The sequence below is a fragment of the Aulostomus chinensis genome, chromosome 1, assembly GCF_037954235.1.
Source record: "Aulostomus chinensis isolate RoL2024-O1b breed Wild chromosome 1, RoL_Achi_v1.0, whole genome shotgun sequence".
NCBI classification, from domain to species: Eukaryota; Metazoa; Chordata; class Actinopteri; order Syngnathiformes; family Aulostomidae; genus Aulostomus; species Aulostomus chinensis.
Genome location: NC_141320.1, coordinates 5024676 through 5039977, shown reverse-complemented (window position 1 = coordinate 5039977; position 15302 = coordinate 5024676). Strand labels below are relative to the sequence as shown.

Here is a 15302-nt window from a genome sequence, read left to right as displayed (position 1 = left end):
CTCAATGCTGAATCCCTCGTCGTCATCACTGAGCTGCAGAATTGGTCCATGCAGGAGGCTGAGCAGGTCTTCCTCTCTGGTCCAGTGTCTCAGCACAGGTCAGAGTAGAGAATTAAAACATGAACACAAATCTTTATCAGCTGTTTACTGATATCAGTGACTACCTTCAAGTAAGAGTGTTAGTGAATGGACCCTTTTTAAAGTTTATGTTATAATGTTTGAAAAATGATGCTCACAAAATCACAATAAAAGTGTTTGTGGTAAAATGATTCCGTAGATTTTATTGCCATTTTAAGAGTTCAAGCGTATTTTGGTGACATTGTTTGATATCATGACTCTCAGTTACTTTAGCAGGACCATCGGGACATGAAATCTTCCTCATCATCCCATATCGACCCTCAACCCCTCACACAGAACCAGGAGCCCTCAACTGAAGGAACCTTTAAAACTGAGAAGTTGGACAGAAAGCAGTATTTTGGTGGAACGAACCTTTAAAACTATAAATTAGAAAGTATTTTGGTGGAATGAACCTTTAAAACTATAAATTAGAAAGTATTTTGGTGGAATGAACCTTTAAAACTATAAATTAGAAAGTATTTTGGTGGAACGAACCTTTAAAACTATAAATTAGAAAGTATTTTGGTGGAACGAACCTTTAAAACTATAAATTAGAAAGTATTTTGGTGGAACGAACCTTTAAAACTATAAATTAGAAAGTATTTTGGTGGAACGAACCTTTAAAACTATAAATTAGAAAGTATTTTGGTGGAACGAACCTTTAAAACTATAAATTAGAAAGTATTTTGGTGGAATGAACCTTTAAAACTATAAATTAGAAAGTACTTTGGTGGAATTGGAATAAACCTTTTATACTGTAGTTAGAAACTAAAGGACAGAAAGCAGTATTTTGGTGAAATGAACCTTTAAAACTATAAAAAAAAAGTATTTAGGAGGAATTGGAATAAACCTTTTATACAGTTGTCAGAAATTAAAGGACAGGAGGTAGTATTTTGGTGGAATAAACCTTTAATACTACAGTGAGAAAGGAGTCATTTGCTATCATCTAATTCGATAGGTGGCGCTGTCACCAAAAAACAAAAGTCCAATAAATGCATTTTATCATCCAATTCAGTAGGTGGTGCTGTGGGGTCCTGGAACTGCAGCTCTCTGGTGCTGCTGTGGGGTCCTGGAACTGCAGCTCTCTGGTGCTGCAGGATCTCCTCTTGAAAAGCCTCACAGTTCAGAGTCGTTCCAGAATCTGGGAGCAGAAACCAAAGTCTCCTACGACGAGGATGGGATTGGAACCCACGCCTGCAGAGCTCAATGGATCAGCAGTCTATCGCCTTAACCACTCGGCCACCTCGTCTCCTGACCACCATGATGTGCTGCTTTCTCTGAGCCTTTGAAACAGCTGAACTCTTTGGAGCCCATTTGTCAGAAATGGACCCAGCAGGAGCCACTGAACACAACTCTGACATCATCAGGCTTCTTCCCAGCAGCTTGGTGCTCCAGAAGGAAGAATCCAGACCATCGCTACATCATCAGAGTGAACACCAGCTGATGTTGACCAGTTTAACAAGCCTTTGACTGCTAAATGACATCCAAGCTCAGATTCTCTTGTCCTGGTAGAACAAGTCAGTGTTGAAGAAGATGAGAGCACCAGTCTCTTTCATCCAATGCTGGAACAGCGTTAGACTGAAGGTCTGAAGGTCCCTGGTCTGGTCCAGGTTTCAACAGGGGACCAGCATCAGCCAGCATTTAAATGTGGACAGCAGTGGAGGTGAAGCCCACATCAAGGAAACCAGCCTCCTATCACTGTCCTGTGCTGAGTTTCTTTAAAAAATGTGAGACAACCTCAAGAGTTTCTGTTTCCTGTGTTGGACTTTGCCTCAGAGAATCAGAGACAATCAGAAGCTTGTTGGTCTTGGATGCTGGTCATCAGGAGCAATGAGGGGCTCAGTGTCTTGCTCAAGGACACTTCAACATGGTCACCAGCTGAAGTGAGAACTGAACCAGCAACTCTGCTAGACGGCCACTCTTCCTCCAGGCCGTGCCCCCCTAACCTGAATCATCATGATGTCATTATTTGTTGCTTTAATTCACCAAATGTGTGACGTGGTGAGTTTGTCAGGAGTTTAAAGACCAAAGTTGTGAACACACAGAGAAGTAAACCTGTCAAAGCTGCTTCACTTGATGAGAGAAACTGAGGAACTGATAGAAGAGCAACAAAGAAAATGGAGTCAGAAGGTCGTCTTCTTCACTGCTCAGTCACAACACTGACACACACACACACACACACACACACACACACACACACACACAAATAGTTTGTCTTTGAGAGAGGACAAAAAATATTTGACTGTGCTGACATGAACTTTCATTGTCTAATTTCAGTCTCCTACAAAAGTGTGTGAATGTGGTCGTTGTGGCCGAGTGGTGAAGGCGATGGACTAGAAATCCATTGGGGTCTCCCTGCTCAGGCTGGAGTCCTGCCAACAACGTTAAACTGTTGACAATTTAAATTTGACCCATTTTTCCTCCACACTGTCCTTCATCACAGCATTTAACATCAGGACTGCTCCCAGATCAGCACCATGACCTCATCCCTGCACCAGAGTACCGCCCAAGTTCATCAAAAACGGCCAAGCATAAATATATAATATGTATATAATGTGAACACACCTGTACAGGTGCGTTAGTGTGCTTAATAATAGAGAATGAGTGAAGGGTGTGTTCAGAGTGGAGTGCAGTACCACAGTCAGGCCAGCAGGTGGGGCTTTCGTTGGTGCTGTCTACCTAATTGCGGTATCTGTGCTCTGCCAGCAGAGGTCGTGCTTCACCACCAATCTTCTAGGGTGTCTGAGTGGTGCCGCCATGTTTAGGTCGTAGCAGGAGGACGTATGTTGGTACTTGGCAGTTCGGACGTAGCGAAAGTCACGTTATGAATGGAGGGCTGAGTTGGAGCAGAGGGGGGCAGGATCCTGGGGGTGGACTGTCTTTAGGAGGATGAGGTGTGTGGTGGTCTTGGTGGACCCTCTGCATCTCAAGCTGAGACCACAGAGTCCTGTGTTCTTGAGTCATTGTCTATAGTCTCTGTTGTTGGAGAGCTCAGTGTGGTCCCTGATGGTCTAGTGGCTAGGATTTGGCGCTCTCACCGCCGCAGCCTGGGTTCGATTCCCGGTCAGGGAATGAGTTATTTAGAGGTTGAGGGAGAGGTGATCAGGTGGTCCATATGATGGTGGAGGTGACGAACTGTGAATCCATCATGGCTCCACTCTCACCCCCATTGTAGTGTTCTTGGTTCCCTCTGCCATGGCCCCATGTTGAAGGGTGACTGTCTCATTCAGGTTCAACCCTTTGTTAGACTCTATGAAGTCACTGACTCCCAAACGCTGTAATCCTCCTTAGTAGCTTTGGTTATTGATGATCTGCAATGGTTAGTGGGGGTGGAGCCTATCCCAGCAGCCTTCAGGTGAGGGGCGGGGTTTATCCTGGACAGGTCACCAGTCCATGGCAGGGCCAACACATAGAGACAGATTGATTATAAAAATGTTCATCCCCAGTTTGAAGTTAGAGACAGGATTTAAGTGTGGAAGGTTTTTGTATCTTCAATTTAATTCTGAGTGTTGTAAACTGTTTCTAACAAACTCTACTGTTGAACAGTCAAAATGTTTTCTTACCAAGCTGAATGCTCTCATATACTTTTTAAAGTTGAGTTCCTTTCATATCCTCCTGAGATCAAAGACAGAATTCTAGGTACAAATAAATAAACAATAAAAGCCCTGATGACATCATCATCAATTCTGACTTTGATCTGGAGGCTCTTGCTTCAAATAAAAACCGTTGTTCCATGGAAAGATTTGCATATAAACAAACACACACACACACACACACACACACACACACACACACACACACACACACACACACACACCTCCCAGTCACTAACCCATATTGTCACCACTTAAATACCACTGGAGTATTGAAAGAGATTCCACAAGATTACGTGCAATGACAAGATTATGTGCCTTTGAGTGCCTCTAAAATTCTCCTACCAGAGAAAAGGTTTCCATACTTTCACACACATTTTTTTAAGACTTTCCAGACCTGTGCCAGCACCCTGTACAGGTGCCTCCACCTCTCTGGAGCAGCCTGTCCTGAGTGGATCCAACAGTTTCCCATGGGTGACTCTGTCGTGGTCTCTCTCCTGCTGTCTCCAACTCTCAGAGTGCTTCTACTAGTTTCTCCCCATCGTCCCTGCTGCGCAGAGCACTGGTGAGGACTGAGGCCAGTGATGTCATCACCTCCAGCTGAGACCTGCCAGGTGATCCTGCTTCATTCAACTCTGCTGCCCCTGCATCTCCACCCCTCCTGCAGGTTTTCCCTGTCTCTGTGTGGGTTCTCTCTGGTTCTCCAGCTTCCTCCCACAGTCCAAAGACATCAAGAGGGTAGTGGTTACCTGGACACTCTGAATGACTGTGAGTGTGAATGGTTGTCTGTCTGTGTGTGTTGGTCCTGGGATGGACTGGCGACCCATCAAGGGTGAACCCCCTCCTCACCTGATGTCAGCTGTGATAGGCTCCACCCCCACGAACCATTGCAGACAATCAGCATAGAAATGGAAACTTAGCTGCTATGTTGAATCACTAAAACCTTCTGAAGTCTACTTTTGCTTCAGTGGAAAAGTAGAATGTTATTAACTCTCCCAATGGTTTGAATTCTGATTTCCACCTCTTTTTAACAGATTCACATTTAAAAAAAAAAACTACTTTCTTTTACCAGAGGACGGTTTTGATCCATCAACCTCTGGGTTCTGGGCCCAGCTCTCTTCCTCTGCTCCTCTCTGCTCTACCATTTATTAAACAGGCCTTGATTTAGTATTATTTATTTCTTTTATTATTATTATTAATTATTTTATTGACTTCACCCTGATAACCAGGAGGTAACCTGGTAGTCAGAGCAGCGGTGCTCAGGTCTGTGGACTCAGAGGAGGATTATGTCTGGATCTTTTCTTTTGATGTCCTGCTGTCTGCTCTTTGCTTTTGGAGCTTCCTTCAACAACTACCAGGCCTCCTGGGTACTGTAGGAAACATGGTCAAGTTCTTCTGACTTCTCCAGGAACGTCCTGCTCACATTGGTCTGTCTTCATTTTGACTCCTCCCACTGCCACAATGACCAGCCTTTATACTCTTGGTGACTGGGGCCCTGGTTGCTGCAGGCCTCAACACCAGCCTGTGGTTGTGAGCAGGGCAGAACAGAACTGACAGTATCTCCCATGCAGGACCTGGGTCAGCGCCTGGTGCCAGCTGGCCAACGTCCTGGAGTTCATTCAGCCTGGAGAACCAGGTGCTGGCTCCTTCTTTTACCAGGCAGGAACGGGCAGCAGATCCAAGATCAGTAGGTGTGGATGAAAAAATGAAGAAAAAATAAAAACGAGAAAAAGCAGTTTGGTTTGGAGTGCATTCCTGCCTGATGGTCTTGATTGGTACAACTCTCCTTCAAGTGTGGGGAAAACAGCAAAAAGAATAAAACACTTGACAGTGAGAGAACAAAGACTTCTAAGATCAAACACAAAACTCTGAGATCAAAGGTTGAAGTTCCCCAAGGTTCAGTTTTAGCTCAGACCCTCTTCAAGGTGGAACCAGCAGAGGAGCTCAGTAGAGACAACTGGACAGCAGCAGGACAGAACAGAGGCTCTCCACAATGGCAGGAGACAGGAAACAGGTTTGGACCATCTGGGCTTCTGTCCACTTTGATGTTTTTCAAACATTGAAGGAAATTGTAAAAATCAACATTGTGGGAAACGTTGGTTTGCCAGTGTGTTTACATCAGGATTTCTAGTTGAGTGTCTTTGCTCATCTGTTCCAGAAGCTTCTTCTAGAGTTGACCCTGGATGAGTGGAGGGACCTTTTTGATCATCAGGACTGGTTTTTGATGGCCTGATGGTGCATCAGGGTCTTCATGGTCCTCCTCCACCTGCAGGGGTTCCAGGACTGTTGTGGTGTTTGTTGGAACTGCAGGGGGGAGCCCTCAGACCTGGAGAGGAAGTCCTGACACCAGCAGACCCCTCACCACCTGCAGCCTTTTTCCAGCTCCACCAAACCCACCATTCACTGCCTCCTCATCATCTGGGCATCAAAAGCAGTTCAGACCTGCTGCAGCTCAGAGACCTCAGCCATTTTTAGGATGTCTCCATGATTCTCCTTCACAGGATTTTCATTCAGAAACAAGAGAACTGTCAAAGACCACAACAGTTTTCAGCTTGCTGCTAAACAGTACTTCAACTACCATTCCACTGTGTAATGGCAGTGACTGATGTGTACTATATGCAGTACTAATCAAGTACAGCCCTGACTGATACTTTATCTCCAGTGATAGGAAGGATAAGAATGTTGAAATGGACCCAGCAGGAAGAGAATCTCAAGTCATGGCAACTTTACTGAGCAGCACTCTAAACCTGCTTTGTGAAACGGGCCCCTGGTCTCTTTTAAACGCCCGGGCTACTAATTGGTCATTTACGGTACATGTAACATGTGTGTGTGCCTCTAATTTACATAAACTGTTAATACCTAGACAAATGCTACCTTCAATTAATCATTCATGTCATGGAACCCTTGGTCTCCATTACATTGGTCAACCAGAGAAGCTTCAACTGGTGACGCTCATTCAACCATGAAGGTCAAGCTCCATTATCTGCTGTGCTCCTTAACAGGGGAATTAGCTCAAATGGTAGAGCGCTCGCTTAGCATGTGAGAGGTAGAGGGATCGATGCCCTCATTCTCCAGAATACTTTAGCTTGTTCTGTTGATCAGAGGAGCTGCTGGGTGATGAATGCTGATGTTTGTCCACTGGTGTGATAAAGTGTCCCCTGTTACTGAGATGTGAATGAACACCTGCTCAGGTCAAAGCTGCAATGAAGTCAAGTCATCACCCTGTAAAGCACCAAATAACAACAAAAGTTACACTTTACAAGTAGAACAGGTCCAGTTCCACACTCCTTAAATGAATTTACACCCAACAATTCTTCATGAGCAAGCACATCCTAGCTTAGGCCCAACTTTTCTTGGCGCTCTCCCAGATGCTTGGGAGCTGCTGGGGGAGCGCTAGTTGGACCTAAGCTAGGAGCTAAGCTAAGGTGGTCTGCACCAGCTAGTGAGGGCTGGCTACCTCTTGCAGCTTTTGGTGCAGAGCCGCTGCAGGTCCAATTCAACATCGCTAAGCCTCACCTCCAACACAACAAAAAACTACATTTAACACACTTATCAGTGTCACTAAAGGAGGCAGAGGAGGAACAAAACATGTGGCACTCTGAGCAGGAGAGAGGAGAACAAGAGGGAGAAGCCATCGTTAGCTTAGCGTGTTTACAAGGAAGAAAGACTGTTGCTACCAGAATGATGGTCTTTTAAACTTCAGCCAAATAAAGCAATTAGGTATTAATTTTTGGTGGGTAATTAGTCAACGAAATAAGGAATTAGCAGGGAGGATCACACTTTAGCGAGCACAATGAAGCAAGGCTCTACGTTCAGTAACACAGAAAAAGGAGTTGAGGTCACAGGCTTCCTGCAACCAAGGTCAAAAATCCAGGACGGACGAAGGGGAGGACAACAAAGACAAAGACACAAAAAACAGAGATAAAAACCTTAAACTACATAACAACCATAACACATATTGCCCACACACACACACACACACACACACACACACACACGCACACACGCACACACACACACACATTTTGTGAAACAACTCAGGAGTCATCAGGTGTTTTACTCAGAGGGATTCATTCATGATAAATGAGCATGGAGGAGACCCAGTAATCATCAACACAAGCGTCACATGAGCAGGTCACCACCCACTTTTATTGATTGGTTCTTGTAAGAATCACTCCTAACGCCATCAGGAGGTCATTTTTTGTCCTGCCCTGTCTCAACTGTTGGAGCACAACTACAGCCTGAACTCTGCCACTACCTTATCCCTCCCTAACAACCTCATACAGACCCACTATCTGGACTAGCCTGACCCCCCTGACCCTCATCAGTCACTCCTAGTGCCTCCCACTGGAGGGAATAGGAGCGTCTGTGAGCTCTGACTGTTGGGATGCACATCCATGTGATGAAGAGCTGTTTTAAACAGGGAATCATTTGACCTCTTGACCTGTGTGGGCAGGTACAGAGGGACGATTCCATGAACAATAATATTACTAAACAAATGGGTCTTTAGCGTCTTTCTAAAGGTGTCCACAGCGTCCTCATGTCCAGTGGGAGAGCGTTCCAGAGTCTAGAAGCTGCAACCTGGAAGGTTCACTCTCCTTCAGTGAGGCTGAATCCCTGTGGTCAGTGAGGATAAGGGACCCCACAGGTATCACTAAAGTGCTTTAGACTGCAAAGCACTCAGCTAATCAAGCTGGGATCAACTGCTGTGGTGATCAAGGTATCATCATATATAACAAACAAAGAAAACAAAGTTGAGGAAAAGCACACAAAGAAAAAACTATGAACATGAACAGAGCATCTTCTACACCAGATGTCACACGGCTCAGTAGACCTCTGGTTTGACCCGCAGCAGGTCCAGTCTCCAGGGTGCCCCCATCATTCTGCTCTTTAGTCACAGGACATGCAGCAGAATCCCATGGCTCCTCTGCAGAAGAACATGTGAGAGCGTCTGCTTGCTCTTCTCTGGCTGGACGTAGGGGAGAGTCTGTTTGCTCTTCCCTGGCTGGACGTAGGGGAGAGTCTGTTTGCTCTTCTCTGGCTGGACGTAGGGGAGAGTCTGCTTGCTCTTCTCTGGCTGGACGTAGGGGAGAGTCTGCTTGCTCTTCTCTGGCTGGACGTAGGGGAGAGTCTGTTTGCTCTTCTCTGGCTGGACGTAGGGGAGAGTCTGCTTGCTCTTCTCTGGCTGGACGTAGGGGAGAGTCTGCTTGCTCTTCTCTGGCTGGACGTAGGGGAGAGTCTGCTTGCTCTTCTCTGGCTGGACGTAGGGGAGAGTCTGTTTGGTCTTCTCTGGCTGGACGTAGGGGAGTGTCTGTTTGCTCTTCAGAAGTTTGCTGGACCTTCACTTGAAGGCCATGATTTTCCTCTTTCAAACAGCTTTTTAAATCATGAAGATTTCCCAGGATTTCCCACTGAGCACTGCTCCTTTTCTTCTTTTGTGTTCTCACTGCACTTAGAAGACTCTGAACTTCACCGTTCAGACTGCCAGTCTTTGTGGGGTCCTGGTCCTTCCTTGATTCAAGGTGGGCCAACTCAGCAGTGAAGGTCTCTGTCTCCTGAGATGCAGTAGAAACTCGTCTCCTCAAACATCCATTTTCTGCCTCTCTCTCCTCACTCTGGGATCTCAGCTGTTCAAGAGTCGTCTTCTTCTCAGTGAGTTCTTCTCTCATTTTGTTCTTCTCTGCCTGGATGGAGTTGAGCTCACACTTGAGGTCACACTTCTCCTTGCAAACCATCTTCACCTCAAGCTGAAGATTGTGGACTTGTGTGTTCAGGTCTCTGATCTGAGTCTGGTTCTCCTCCCTCACAGATTCAAGGTTACCCACCATGGCAGACATGTTCTCTACCAGCTGATATGCAATAATCTTCTCTTGTCCAAGACTAGAAACCTGTCCCCACAAATTCTGGTTTTCTGTCCATCTCTTGTCACACACAGACTGAAGCTGATCAAGTGCACTTTTCTTCTCAGTCAGGTCTTCCTCAAGACATTTCATCTCCACCAGTTCACTCTCCCTCAGAGACTGAACGTTGGTCAGCTCTTTTCTGAGCTCATTGTTCTCTCCATCAACCTTCCTCCCCTCACACTGAAGACTGTGGACTGTTGCGTTCAGATCTTCTATCTGAGTCTGGTTCTTGTCCTGGACCGTTTGGAGGTTGGCCACCACAGCAGTGAGGTTCTGGAGCTCCTGGATTGCTCTTTTATTCTCATGTTCAAGAGTAGAAACTTGTTCCCTCAAATTTTGGTTTTCTGCCTGTGTGTTGTCACACAGAGACTGAAGCTGCTCAAGGGCAGCTTTCTTCTCAGTCAGGTCCTCCTGCTCTGTCAGCCTGAGAGATGGAGGAGCAGGATCACATTGACCAGGATCATTCAGTGGATAAATACAGCTCCTACTGAGATCCACCAGATCTCTGAATGCTCCAACGATACAATCCAATGGAGTCATAGCCTTCTGCCCTGGGTTGATCTGAAGATCTTGAGCCAAACTAAATCTCCTGGAACTGTCAAGTCTTTAAAGACCAAAACTGCCCCAGAAATGAGGAGTCTGGATTCTTTTCTCGAATGTGATGGCAATGACAGTCCTGCAGAGTGACATCACTGACATGACTGATGACTTCAGTCACATGACTGATGACTTCAGTCACATGACTGATGACTTCAGTCACATGACTGGATGACAGTGTAGATTCCAATGTAGAGGTTGGGGAAATAGTCTCTGAGAATCCAGCTTGAAGCCACGCCCTCTTTGTTCTTCAAAAACCCAAACAGCGACCATCAGTCTCCCTCCAATCCCGTACTTGGTTCAATGTTGCTGTTCCATTTTGCAGCAGTAGGTGTCGCTGTGATACCAGGTTCAGTTCAAGAGTCCCAACTCCAGCTCATGTTGGTGACCTCAGTGGCAGGTAAAATGGTGCTTCAGTGGATCATGTGATCAACTCATGTGTGTCCTCACTGCTCCACAGGTCTGTCAAATGTTCTGTAAAATAGTTGGACCCAGCAGAGCTGCTAGATTAGGAGTTGATGGAGTCGCTGCAGATACCAGGGTCCAAAGTCCAGCTTGAACCTGGTTTGTGCAGTTCTTTGTCAAGCTAACAGCCATTCTTGTCACTGCCAAGCTAAAGTGACGTCTGTCAACAAAGGTCAACATACAAAAGGATATTTCTACTGGCAGTTCAAGATTTTGATCAAACTCCTTTTTCAGAGCTGGAACCTTCCTCTTGTGTCAGCTTCCTGTTCCCATCTCTATGGTAACGGTCAGTTTTGACCCACGTCTTCAATCAGCTGTCAAATAAACTAAAACAGTTTTCTATCCTCCAAGTTGTTTCCATCTCTTGGTGACCTTGTCAGGCTTCCTTATCCATGGAAATATTGATTGATTGATTGATTGATTGATTGATTGATTGTGTGTGTTTAGATTCATGTGTGACACTTCTGTGTGTTCTCTGCAGAGATGTTTCCTGCAGTTGAAGCACAATCCGTTTGTCCTGCTGTCCTGACTGCTTGGGCAGACCTGACACCTCTTTCTTCTGGAACCAGATCCTGAGTGGGGTTGTGGCTGTGGCTGTTCTGGTTGGTGTTGAGGCAGGGCTGCTGAGGAGGATGCTGTTGCACTCTTGGTGGATGTGGGTCCACAACACAAATGCATTCTATGCAGACACATCAAGGATGGTCTTTGTTTGTTGTGTTGTTGTGCAGGTCGATGGGAGAACGAGGCTGATGAGAGTCCCTGAAGCTCCCATGACTGGGAGAGGAGCTGCTGGCAGTGTTGCTGACAGTGCACTTCTGACTTCAGGTTTGGCTCTGACTGTTGCTTTGTCATCTTATTTTGATAACTGGGTCTAAACCAATCCTTATGATTTTATAATTCAGTGAAAAACATTTTTTTCTTTTATTTTGTTGAACTAGAGGTTCCTGACAAAGTCAAATATCCTTGATACAATAAACAAATTGATGTGGTTCTTTGATGCATTTAAATCCTAAAACAGGTCCCACAGGAGGAAGGTTAAATCATGTGACCATCATCATAACAGCTGTTGACCTTGTTTAACTAGTTGGTGGTGCTAAATACCACCAGCTTGCTAACGTTAACTAGCTAACGTAGCCAGCTAGCTAATATTATTTTCTAACTTCAGGCCTAAATTTGGGATTGACTGTTAAAATTGTTCACCTCACCTTTGTAACACCAGGTTGTGTCTTGATGATGTCACTGTCACTGCCTTTCTGATTCTAAAATATAAATGCATCCAAAATAAAAATGTCAAACTGCCCCTCCATGGAAACATCATATTTAATATACTGCAATATTCTTTTCCAGTGTACTACACTATATTTTTGTTTTATCAGAGAGGCTTTAATGTCTGTCTTTGATCTCTTAACTCTGACTCTGATGTCATTGGTGGTGACTGAATTCTACCACCTGACAGACTGGGAAGGCTCATATTGGCGATGGATCCATGAAGGAATGAAGGTCTTTTTTCAAAGTAACTTGTTATTTTGTTCTTGGTTGTCATGGTGACTCGTGGTATCGGGGCTCCATTGATGATGTCATTTTGTGGTGGTTGTGCACTTGTGACACTCAAGGTGAACACACTCACAGCTGATTGGACCAACTCAGATCAGCTGTTCTGAACCTGATACTCAGAGTTTCCATCTCAGTGTCAACTCAGGAGTGACTGAGGAGAAGAGTTTCAGAACAGCCACAGTTGGGGGACTTCCATCCAGCAGCCATTTTCTATCCCTGTAAGGGAGTGAAGGGATCTGGAGCTGCTGGGTTCAGGTGGATCCAGAACACAAGATGGAGGTCAGTCAGGACCCCAGAAGGAGACCAGCATCTGGAAGGTGAAGATGCTTTAATCTGACACCATCGTGTCAACAGTTCTGAAATCAGAACAAAAATAAACAGTAGTATTTCCACCTGCTACTCCTGCAGATATTCAAGTGAACAGGAACACAGATTCATGCTCAACTTCTCCTGTGTGTTCATCCACAGTCACCAAACAACAACCAAACCAGACAAAAGGGGGTTTGCTAGCATGGCGATCAGCTGTAGTTCACCCATCTTATCCAGGTCACATGGCTCAGGGATAGCATGGCCATCTGGTAACAAAAGGGGGCTTGCTAGCTTGGTGTGCTGAGGTAGAATGGCTCTGTTTAAATTGAGTCCATTTACCATTTCTTTCCCGGCTTCCTCTAGCGGTGCTGTCATCCCTTCCTGTGACTGCAGGAGGGAAGGGGTCCCCCTTCAGAATCAGTTTGATGTCATTGTTACTTCCTCTTCAACATTCCTTTAGCAGACCAACTCACTAACTAGCTCAGTGAGGCGGTGTGGCCGAGTGGTCTAAGGTGCTAGCTTAAGGCTCCAGTCTCTGAGGAGGTGTGGGTTCAAATCCCACCACTGCCATCATGTCCCAGGGCTCTGGAGAGGTGTGGCAGGTCTCTCCCAGCCTCTCTGTGCTGGAGGTGTTGGCTGCTTTTATCACTCTGGGAAGAAAATGTCCTGAACTTGAAGTGTTCTCCTCATCTTGAACTCTCCAAAACAATGTGCAGTAACGCTGAGCTGCCTTCAAGCCAACAACATGGGCACAGTGTACCCAGAGCCACAGGCTCCTCCCAGTATATGCAGCACTGCCAGTGACCTCTGCTCCAGTGTAACAGTGACTCTCCAAACTGAAGCTGATCCAGGACCAGCTCAGGAGGAGCCATGGAGCAGACAGGCTCTCTGATTTAATGCTGCTGTCTGTTGAGAGGAACATCCCAGTTGACTCCAACAAGGCTGCTGATGTCTTCAAACCCAGGACCAGAAGAAGAACCCTCCTCTGAGTCCACAGACCTGAGCACCGCTGCTCTGACTACCAGGTTACCTCCTGGTTATCAGGGTGAAGTCATGGTGAGGTGGTCAGTTGTTCCTGGTGTTTTATTCTAGAGGCCTGGCAGTTAAACACTGAATTAAATCATTTTAATTCTTTACATGAAGTTTCCTGCTGTTTAGCTGGAAATGTTTGACAACTTCCTCCATGCTGGTGCCCCATCACACACAACAGGTGCACTTGTCCTCTTTTCACCTCTGACCCTCAAACATTCCACCAGTGAACGTCCAGAAATTGAAGCATCAACAGTTCAGCAACAATGAATTCTTCAAATCACTTCTGAAATAAGAGATGAATCTTTACCTGCTGAGGCTTCAGAGCCAAATTGTGAACCTTCAACTCTCACATTCCTGTTCTTGTCTCAATCCTGCTCTCCTAAATCAAGACCTGTTTAATAAATGGTAGAGCAGAGAGGAGCAGAGGAAGAGAGCTGGGACCAGAACCAAAGACATCAAGAGGGGACGAGGCTGATTGATACTCTAAATTGACTGTAGGTGTGACTGTGAGAGTGAATGGTTGTCTGTCTCTATGTGTTGGCCCTGTGATGGACTGGTGACCTGTCCAGGATGAACCCCGCCCCTCGACCAATGTCAGCTGTGATAGGCTCCACCCCCCCTATGAACCTTAACAGATAATCAGTGGAGAAATGGAAATTTAGCTGCTATGTTGAATCAGAAAAACCTTTTGAAGTCTACTTTTGCTTCAGTCAGAAAGGAGACTGTTGTTAACTCACAATGGTTTGTGATTCTGGAGGAAGACAAATTTCCTTTTGAAATCCTTTTTAACAGACACACATTCCTAAAGGTAAGGGTTTATTTTGTTCCTTTCTTTTAGCAGAGGATGGTTTTGATCCATCAACCTCTGGGTTCTGGTCCCAGCTCTCTTCCTCTGCTCCTCTCTGCTCTACCATTGACTGAACAGGCCTTGATTTAGGAGACCAGGATTGTGACAAGAACAGGAATTTGAGTTTCAAATGTTTCCCAGTTTGGCTCTGCAGCAGGAGGTCTTGTAGAAACAGGGACTGACCTGACACCAGCTCCCTCTGGAACAATGGTTCATTCATTCATCGGTGCCAGGAGGCCTAAAAACACAGGACACCAATTCAATCCAGGACCTTGGAGCCTGAACTGAAACTCCATCACACCGTGGCTCTGCTGGGGCTCCCACAGGTGAGTGAGGCTGAGCTCCAGTCTGCTCTGAGGAGGCAGCAGACATCTGCACCACTCAGAGGTTTGGTTGGTGGCTTTGACAAAATCCCAACAAACTAAAATCCTGTTGAAGCAGGAAGTTCTAGTTGAACTCTCATCCACGTCACATGACCAAGAAAACCTCCTCTTTCATTCAGACCAGAACAGACAAACATAGAAACATTGTTTCAGCTTCTGATCAAACAATAACATGTTCTTGATTGTTTGTCATGTTCTATGAATCAGACTGATGATCTCTGGATGTTCTAGGAGGGGGGTCTGTTTCTGATGAAGCCTGTTTGGTCTGGGGGGGTTAAGATGATGGGGCTGTTTCAGTTCTAGTGCTGAAGGCTTTCACCATGACAGTCAGACTCTCCTCTGTCCTTCATGGTCCCTCAAATGTGCAGTGTGGACCTCACACACTGAATTTAGCCTGAAAACTCTTCATGAAAAGCAGGAGACTCAGAGTCTCTGTGGCGCAATCGGTCAGCGCGCTCGGCTGTTAACCGAGAGGCTGGTGGTTTGAGCCCACCCAGGGACG

The 15302-nt window shown here is 45.8% G+C and overlaps 1 non-coding gene across 1 annotated transcript; it reads left to right on the top strand.

Moving 5' to 3' along the window:
- Window positions 1-15228: 15228 nt before the first annotated feature.
- trnan-guu (transfer RNA asparagine (anticodon GUU)) lies at window positions 15229-15302 on the top strand. Its single transcript has one exon. It is a non-coding gene; the product is annotated as a tRNA-Asn (tRNA).